Below are 10,223 nucleotides of genomic sequence, written 5' to 3'. Positions count from 1 at the left end.
TTGAAACTCATCTGAATGACTCCTTCCATCATGCTCACCATCTTGTTGACAATAGCAATGACTTTTTGAGTTTGCTCTATAAGATTGATAAAGTTTGTATTGACGAGACAAACTGACATCATCTACAGATCTACAGCACACATATAGGGAAGAGTTTAGAATAATAATGATGGCATTTGTTAAGCGCTTAGTATGTGCAAGCACTATTCTTAGAGAGGCAGCATGGCTCAGTGGAAAGAGCCTGGGCTTTGGAGTCAGAAGTCGTGGGTTCAAATCCCGGCTCCGCCACTTGTCAGCTGTGTGACTTTGGGCAAGTCACTTCACTTCTCTGGGCCTCAGTGACCTCATCTGTAAAATGGGGATGAAGACTGTGAGCCCCACATGGGACAACCTGATTACCTTGTATCTACCCCAGCGCTTAGAACAGTGCTTTGCACATAGTAAGCGCTTAACAAATACCAACATTATTATTATTATTATTATTATTCTAAGTGCTGGGGAGGATACAAGGTGATCAGGTTGCCCCTTGTGGGGCTCACAGTATTAATCCCCATTTTATAGATAAGGTAACTGAGGCCCAGAGAAGTTAAGCGACTTGCCCAAGGTCACACAGCTGACAAACGGCAGAGCCGGAATTAGAACCCACAACCTCTGACTCCCAAGCCCAGGCTCTTATGGCTGAGCCACACTGCCTCTCTAATAATTAGAAGGGAGATATGGCTAGAGGAGCAGAACTTCTCCTTGCGATTCAGAATCCACAGCATTGGCTACCACAGCCACTAGCTTTACTGAGGTTATATGAGGTCTCATGAGGCAGATATTGTTCTCCTTCCCTATGAGGTGGTGAAATGCAGGACAGGATGGGGTCTCCTCGAGGATGTGAAGGAAAGCTGGTGACAGTTGTGGTTGGGTAGGGACCGTCTCTATATGTTGCCAACTTGTACTTCCTGAGCGCTTAGTACAGTGCTCTGCACACAGTAAGCGCTCAATAAATATGATTGAATTGATTGTGGGGAAGGAAGGCCGTTGGCTAGGCCTTGGTGAGGGGGGCCAAAAGCATGCAGATAAGTGAGGCGGCAAATGCTGGATGGGTCATTTGGCTCCTGAGGTAAAGAGGGGCTGAGAAAGGACAGCGATTCATTCATTCATTCATTCATTCATTCATTCATTCATTCATTCATTCAATCGTATTTATTGAGCGCTTACTGTGTGCAGAGCACTGTACTAAGCGCTCGGTAAGTACAAGTTGGCAACATATAGAGATGGTCCCTACCGAACAACATGCTCACAGTCTAGAGGAGGGGAGTCAGACAACAAAACAAAACATGTGGACTGGTGTCAAGTCATCAGAATAAATAGAAAGAAAGCTTAGGTGCACGTCGTTCACAAAATAAGTAGAATAGTAAATATGTACAAGTACAGAGATGACTTTTCTACCTGGCCTGGTGTGCACAGAGCATGCCGTGGGCAGGCAGAGCGCTCCTCGGCCTCGGTGGGAGGATCAAGGGCACACAAGGACCACCTTTTGCTCAGTTGCAATGAAAGAAAGGAGTTGAAGAAGCATGGCACTGCCTTTTTACTCCGATCCCAGTCCTCACGGAGTATGCTGGAGACAAACTGGGTATTTCCTTAGGGTCCACTGCCCTCAGGGCCGGGGTCTGGGTGGGGAGGAGGGGTGGTCCCCTGTGACCATCGGGAAGGCCCACTGCTGCCAACTCCCAAGTACGTTAACTGCTCTGCTCCACTTATTCATTCATTCATTCATTCAATCATATTTATTGAGCGCTTACTGTGTGCAGAGCACTGTACTAAGCGCTTTGGAAGTACAAGTCGACAACATATAGAGACGGTCCCTACTTACTGTGCTTTCTGAAATTTTGTTGGGGATGGAAGGATGGGGGAGAAGGTGTGCTCTCTGAAGCCTCCGATTTCCACTGCCCAGGTCCCTCAGTCTGAAACTAGCCTGCCCTACTATTCTGTGGCCTCTTCAATATACCCCCAACCCCCCACCAAAAAAAAAAAAAAAAATCCATAGTATTATTTAGGGAGAGGCTGTCTTTATCTGGATACTTTTCCTGGACTATTAAAAACAATTAGCAGAGCCATAGAAGAGCCTAAACATTTTTTCAGGAGATCCTCAGCAAACGAGCAGTATGAGAAGTTGCTCTACTACCCCTCCTCGTCTGATAGTGAGAAATGACTAACTACCATGTCTTCAGACTAAGCGAATGCTACATTTAACAGGATAAAGACAAAGCAAAAGAAAAAAATGGCCTAGCACAGTGCCGAGAGACATCAAACAATTCCTCAGATGGGGTAGCGGCAGGGCTGAGAGAATGCTGAGGTTGTTTCTGGTAGCAACGGTGAGCAGTAGTGATCGGTGGTGAGAAGGTGTTTCATGGTTTAAGGTGTTGGAAGGGGTGGGCTCGGGTCAGGCCCCGGCAGGGCAGTCGAACAGTCTGCTCGGCCCTCAGAGAGCTTGGAGTGGAAGTTGCCACCATGGTTCCACCTCTAAGCCCTTCCCCTTCCGGCATCATTTTTTCAACGGTATTTGTTAATCAATCGATCAATCAATCAATCGTATTTATTGAGCGCTTACTGTGTGCAGAGCACTGTACTTATGTGCCAGGCACTGTACTACGTACCGGGGTAGATACAGGTTAATTGGGTTAGACACCATCCATTTGCCATATGCTCAGTGGCTCTGAGTGCTCTGGCTTTGGAGTCAGAGGCCATGGGTTCAAATCCCGGCTCCGCCACTTGTCAGCTGTGTGACTTTGGGCAAGTCGCTTCACTTCTCTGTGCCTCAGTTCCCTCATCTGTAAAATGGAGATTAAGACTGTGAGCCCTCCGTGGGACGACCTGATCACCTTGTAACCTCCCCGATGCTTAGAACAGTGTTTTGCACATAGTAAGCACTTAATAAATTCCATCATCGTTATTATTATTATATGGGGCTTCCTTCCTCTCTATCGCCCCCCATCTTACCTCCTTCCCTTCCCCACAGCACCTGTATATATGTATATATGTTTGTACATATTTATTACTCTATTTATTTATTTATTTATTTTACTTGTACATATCTATTCTATTTATTTTATTTTGCTAGTATGTTTGGTTTTGTTCTCTGTCTCCCCCTTTTAGACCGTGAGCCCACTGTTGGGTAGGGACTGTCTCTATATGTTGCCAACTTGTACTTCCCAAGCGCTTAGTACAGTGCTCTGCACACAGTAAGCGCTCAATAAGAGAAGCAGCGTGGCTCAGTGGAAAAAGCCCGGGCTTTGGAGTCAGAGGTCATGGGTTCAAATCCCGGCTCCACCACTTGTCAACGGTGTGACTTTGGGCAAGTCACTTAACTTCTCTGGGCCTCAGTTCCCTCATCTGTAAAATGGGGATGAAGACTGTGAGCCCCACGTGGGACAACCTGATCACCTTGTAAATTCCCCAGCGCTTAGAACGGTGCTCTGCACATAGTAAGCGCTTAATAAATGCCATTAAAAAAATAAATAAATATGATTGATGATGATGGGGCTCACAGTTTTAATCCCCATTTTACAGACGACAGAACTGAGGCACGGGGAAGCGAAGTGACTTGCCCAAGGTCACAGAGGAGACGAGTGGCGGAGTCAGGATTAGAACCCAGGTCCTTCTGGCTTCCAGGCCCGTTCTCTATCCACGAGGCCTCAGTGCTTCCTAAGGGCTTCCCACTCCTTTCAACTTTCCATCCCCTCTGCTAGCAGCCAAGCGATAGAGAGGCATGGCGGGCTTTCCCTCATCCAGGCTCTCGTGGAGGCCGGAGGACACCTCGCCTGCTGACCACCCCCTGCCAGTTCGCTGAGATGGAACAAAACAATTTTCACACTGGAACAATCATTCCAGGAGACTTTCCTTCACTAGAGCCGAGTTCCAGCCCGCTCCGTTTTTTTTTCCGGCACCATGTAGCGGTGACTATATAGGCCATCCGTTGGTACGATTGTCCGTCTCCAGAGACTCATTAACACTGTTTAAGTGTTCTCGCACTTCAGCAGGGAAAGAGTCTACTTCTGTGCAGCTGAAGGTAACACTATACCATCTCCTCTCCGCACAGCCATCCCAAATTATTCACAAGGAAGATCTTGTTTACCCCCTTAGACTTTAATTCTTTCAACAGGATCGTCTCATCATTCACCAGCGATTCATGCGCCTGCAAACCCAAACTGCAAGGCTCTGTTTGTCGGAAATTCAGGCTGATTGGCTTGGAGGGTTATTTTGTTGTGTGTTTGGCTTCTGCTTGTCAGTTGGAGCCTTGCTCTGGCAATTTCCAGCAGAATATTCTGATGGAAAGTGATAAAACGGATCTGGCTGCAGAACTTAAATGAGAAAAGACTTTGGAGTAGTATGGCTATAATTATGTTTTTCTTGACTTTTTTTAAAATTTTCTATCTGATAAAAGTAAACAACTGGGGGTGGAAAGAGTGAGTGCTCCAAAACAACATTTAGACTTTAGTGAGATAATTAACTCAGCAATTAGCCATATTTTGTATTCTGGGTTTGTCCTTCGTAACATGCAGCATATGTGGCATTCTGTTCCTTCCTTCAGAATCTTGACTCGGGCTGCCGTTCCTTGGCCAGGCAACAGCTGTGGGTCCCACTGGAAGCTCTCGTTCTCCCGGACAGTGATTCTAAAACTTTTCACCTCGAATCCTCTGGCAAGTCTGGGCGGTGTGGGCCTGCAGGATCTGAAGGAGAGGAGGAATCAAATCAATCAATCAATCACTTGTATTTATTGAGCACTTACTGTGTGCAGAGCACTGTACTAAGCACTTGGGAAGTACAAGTTGGCAACATATAGAGACCGTCCCTACCCAACAGTGGGCTCACAGTCTAAAAGGGGGAGACAGAGAACAAAACCAAACACACTAACAAAATAAAATAAATAGAATAGATATGTACAAGTAAAATAAATAAATAGAGTAATAAATATGTACAAACATATATACATATATACAGGTGCTTTGGGGAAGGGCAGGAGGTAAGATGAGGGGGATGGAGAGTGGGAACCCACGGTCTAACCCTGGCAGTGGCTGGTGGTTTGAGTTCCCATCCGGTTCTGCAACTCTCTTTTCGGTGACATTATCATCATCATCAATCGTATTTATTGAGCGCTTACTGTGTACAGAGCACTGTACTAAGCGCTTGGGAAGTACAAATTGGCAACATATAGAGACAGTCCCTACCCAACAGTGGGCTCACAGTCTAACGTTTCACAAATAATGATAATAATAATGGCATTTATTAAGTGCTTACTATGTGGAAAGCACTGTTTTAAGCGCTGGGCACAGTTCTAAGCACTGGAGCACTGACTGCTCAGATGTGATTTTAGGGAGCTGATAAAGAAGGCTCTGGATGATGACGCTCATACACCGTGACCTGGTGGATAGAGCACCAGCCTGGGAATCAGAACGACCTGAGTTCCCAGCTCTGCCACTTGTCTGCTGTGCGACCTCGGGAAAGTCACTTTATTTCCCTCATCGTAAAATGGGGATTAAGACTCTGCACCCTGCGTAGGACAGGGACTGTATACAACCTGAATACCTTGTATCTACCCCCAAGAGCTTACTTAGCACAGAGTAAGTCTTTAATAAATACCATAAACAAAAAAGCAAGCTGGGTGAGGAGGCAGAAACCTGCTGTCACGGCCTGAAGAGCCCAGGACCTTTTCCCGGTGCGGCAAAATAATAATAATAATGGCATTTATTAAGCGCTTACTATGTGCAAAGCACTGTTCTAAGCACCGGGGAGGTTACAAGGTGATCAGGTTGTCCCACAGGGGGCTCACAGTCTTAATCCCCATTTTACAGATGAGGTAACCGAGGCACAGAGAAGTTAAGTGACTTGCCCAAAGTCCCACAGCTGACAATTGGCAGAGCCAGGATTTGAACCCATGACCTCTGACTCCAAATTCCATGTACTTTCCACTGAGCCATGCTGCTTCTCCAAAAGAGCACAAGAGGCCACACTCCTTGGAGTTTTGCATTTAAGTGTATGTCCTTTGGGATCTAGCTGCCAGATCTGCAGATCATGACACAGAGGAATAGGTGAACTCAGCTGTATGACAGAGAAGTGGGGAGCAACCAGATTTAACCATTACTAGTTTGTTGGGATTGGTCAAGAAATCAATCAGTGGTATTTATTTAGCACTTTTGATGACATTTAAGCACTTACTATGTACCAGGCACAATACTAAGCGCTGGGGTAGATATAAACTAATCAGGTTGGACCCAATCCATGTCCCACATGGGCTCACAGTATTAATCGCCATTTTACAGATGAGGCACAGAGAAATTAAATGACTTCTAAACACACGGTTAGATACATGTTAATCAGAGCGGACACAGTCCCTGCCCCACAAAGGTCTCAGAGTCTAAGTACAGGTGAGGAACTTGGGCTACAGAGAAGTTAAGCGACTTGCCCAAGGTCACACAATAGAATAGTGGTGGGGCTGGGATTAGAACCCAAGTCCTGTGCTCTTTCATTCACTCATTCAATTGTATTTATTGAGCGCTTACTGTGTGCAGAGCACTGTATTAAGCGCTTGGGAAGTACAAGTTGGCAACATATAGAGACGGTCCCTACCCAACAGTGGGCTCACAGTCTAGAAGGGGGAGACAGAGAACAAAACAAAACATATTAACAGAATAAAATAAATAGAATAAATATGTACTAGTAAAATAAATAATAGAGTAGTAAATACGTACAAACATATATACATATATACAGGTGCTGTGGGGAAGGGAAGGAGGTAAGGCAGGGGGGATGGAGAGGGGGACGAGGGGGAGAGGAAGGAGGGGGCTCAGTCTGGGAAGGCCTCTTGGAGGAGGTGAGCTCTCAGTAGGGCCTTGAAGGGAGGAAGAGAGCTAGTTTGGTGGATGGGCAGAGGGAGGGCATTCCAGGCCAGGAGGATGATGTGGGCTGGGGGGTCGACGGTGGGACAGGCGAGAACGAGGCCCAGTGAGGAGAATAGCGGCAGAGGAGCAGAGGGTGCGGGCTGGGCTGGAGAAGGACAGAAGGGAGGTGAGGTAGGAGGGGGCGAGGTGATTGACAGCCTTGAAGCCCAGGGTGAGGATTTTCTGCCTGATGCGTAGGTTGATTGGTAGACACTGGAGATTTTTGAGGAGGGAGTAACATGCCCAGAGAGTTTCTGGACAAAGACAATCCGGGCAGCGGCGTGAAGTATGGATTGAAGTGGGGAGAGACAGGAGGATGGGAGATCGGAGAGGAGGCTGCCAGCTTAGGTACCAGCCCCCATCTCCCACCTTCACCTTTAATACACCTACCCCCACCTTTAATCCAGGCTGGACAATGGCCAAACCCAAAGTTGCGTTTTTTTAGTGACTGCTCCCACAGATGGCCAGTTCCCGCCTGCATCCAGCCAAGGGAGAACCTACCTGTGGTTTTGCCTCACCCCCTGCATGGCTCATGGTCTGCTCACCACACTGATCTCAGAGAAAGTCAGGAGTCACCGGTTGTCATCACTGGACACCCTTCACTGGACATTCATCCCCCAGGCCGCATGACGTCCACTAAGCCCTGCAGGAGATGGTTTGGCTGGCTCAGGACCCAGAATTGAGGTCCACTGGCAGGGGCTGCTCTTCCCAGTGGGGAGCAGAGGCCCGGAGCTGAGCCTCATCGAATCCCCACTCTGTGCCTTGTGTGCAATTCTTCATCCACATCACACCTTGGGCCGGGGGAATTGGGACCGGGAAGAGAGACAGAGAGAGAATAGGGATGTGGTGTTGGGGAGATCATGGTGAAGTTCTTCAGCTTCCAAGCCCTGGTCCTGTCACAATTCGGCTTCCAATTTCTCCTTGTGGCTTATAATACCAGGAATAATTGTGGTACTAAGGGCTTACTATGTCCCAAACAATATACTAAGTGCTGGGCAGATACAGTAGAATCTAATCAGGTGAGTCTCTCAAGGGACTCATAGTCTGAGGGAGCAGAGAACAGGTAACTGAGGAAACTGAAGCAGAGAAAAGTTAAATGACTCACCCAGGGTCATACCGCAGGTAAGCAGCAGAGCCAAGACTAGAACTCAGGAGCTCTCCCTCTCAGGCTCATTCTCTTGTAGGTCTTTCATGCGTCCGGTAGTCTGTAGGCTGATTCATTCATTCAATCGTATTTATTGAGCGCTTACTGTGTGCAGAGCACTGTACTAAGCGCTTGGGAAGTACAAGTTGGCAACATATAGAGACGGTCCCTACCCAACAATGGGCTCACAGTCTAGAAGGGGGAGACAGAGAACAAAACAAAAGATATTAACAAAATGAAAGAAGTAGAATAAATATGTTCAAGTAAAATAACTAGAGTAATAAATACATACAAACATATATACATATATACAGGTGCTGTCTGATGTTAGGGGAGAGCGAGGCAGTGGCCGGGGGTGGTTTGCAGGGGCTTGTGGGGAGGGATTGTTCTTCCATATCCTACTGCTGATGTGTTCTTCGGTGTTGTGTGGCTGATTCTGAGTGTGGCGATGGTGTGCGGTGGCTTTTAAAGTAATCAATCAATCAATCGTATTTATTGAGCACTTACTATGTACAGAGCACTGTACTAAGCACATGGGAGAGTACAACAGATTTGGTTGTACTCTCACAAAAGGCACGCAGGCTCATATCAAATACCTAAAGAAACCTTAAATGTAGCCTATATTGGATGTTTCTGTGGCTTTCCTGAAGCACCCATGAGGAGGAAATGAAAATAGGACAGAGGCAGACATCATCTTTGTTCCTGAGCTAAAGATGGCGGCTGCTGCCCTTAGTTTCCTAAACCCTGTCATCCCTGCCCCTAATAATAATAATAATAGTAACTGTGGTACTTATTAAGTGTATACTACCTGCCAAGCACTGGACTAAGGGCTGGGGTGGATACAAGCAAAGCAAATCAGGTTGAACACAGTCCCTGTCCCACGTGGGGCTCACAGTCTCAATCCCCATTTTACAGATGAGGTAACTGAGGACAGAAAAGTGAAGTGACTTGTCTAAGGTCACACAGCAGACATGTGGCAGAGCCAGTATTAGATAGAACCCATGACCTTGACTCCCAAGCCCCTGCTCTATCCACTGAGCCACGCTGCTCCTCTTCCCTCTCTTCCTTGCAGCTATAAAGACAATTAACTATTACCCTAAATTCAGGCTTGGACACTCAACCTGTTGAAATTACCTGTTCTAATAATTCCTCTGTTTAGCTAATGAACTACTTACACAAATACAGTAGCAAACAATGTGATCAGAGTGCTAGAGGTAAGGCCTGCTCTGGAGGTTGGGAAAACTGGTTGTTCAAAACCATAGACTGTAGTAGCCAAAATGGTATGAAGGATATCAAGTGCTGGAAATCATTTCTGCGGTCTTGTGCATTTTCATTACATCATTTGCACACATGGATTGTGAAAATAGGGGAAGCGTAGTTACTGTAAAATGTGACTGTAAGTCAACTGTAACATGATGGGGCTCTGGCGAGAATGCCGTTTCAGGGAGGGGACAGGGTCATTTGGAAATCCTGTTATCGATCTTTCATTAGCATATTATAGGGAACACATCTGCAGGTATTTCCAACTTCTTGTTTCATAGAAACTGATTTTAAATGTTAAGTTTAGAAAACTGATTTTAGGCAGTGCAAATTAGTTCCCTGTGAGGTTCTATTGACCACTGATAAGTACAGAGAATGTCAGAGGAACAAGCTTTATAAGGATGAAACCTGAAGTGAGACAAATTCCATAAAATTCTTTTCATCTTTTTCAACGTTCTTGAATTTCACACTTTGAACCATCTCCCCACTAACAACAGCTTGTTTCCTATTGAAACCACTGCTGACATAAAATGATTCTTGGGTTCCTGCACTTTGCAGGAGCACCAATACCGTGTTCAGGATTAATACCTGAGCTTAAAACTGGTTGGCTAAGGAAAATCACTCTAACAGAGGTATTTCTTGAGCATTTACTGTGTGCAGAGCACTCTACCTAAGTGCTTGGGAAAGCACAATATAGCAGAGTCAGTAGACGCTTCGAGACTGTGTACCACCCTCTTCTCGAAACATCCAACCCTGGCTTCGCTGACAAAGTCCTCTCCTGGTTCTCCTCCTAGCTTTCAGACCACTCCCTCTCAGTCTCTTTTGCCAGTTCATTCATTCATTTTATTCATTCAATCGTATTTATTGAGCACTTACTGTGTGCAGAACACTGT

Source organism: Tachyglossus aculeatus, chromosome 3 (genome assembly GCF_015852505.1).
Source record: "Tachyglossus aculeatus isolate mTacAcu1 chromosome 3, mTacAcu1.pri, whole genome shotgun sequence".
In the NCBI taxonomy this organism is placed as follows: domain Eukaryota; kingdom Metazoa; phylum Chordata; class Mammalia; order Monotremata; family Tachyglossidae; genus Tachyglossus; species Tachyglossus aculeatus.
The sequence above is the reverse complement of the archived record's forward strand: the minus strand, read 5'-3'. Positions refer to the sequence as shown.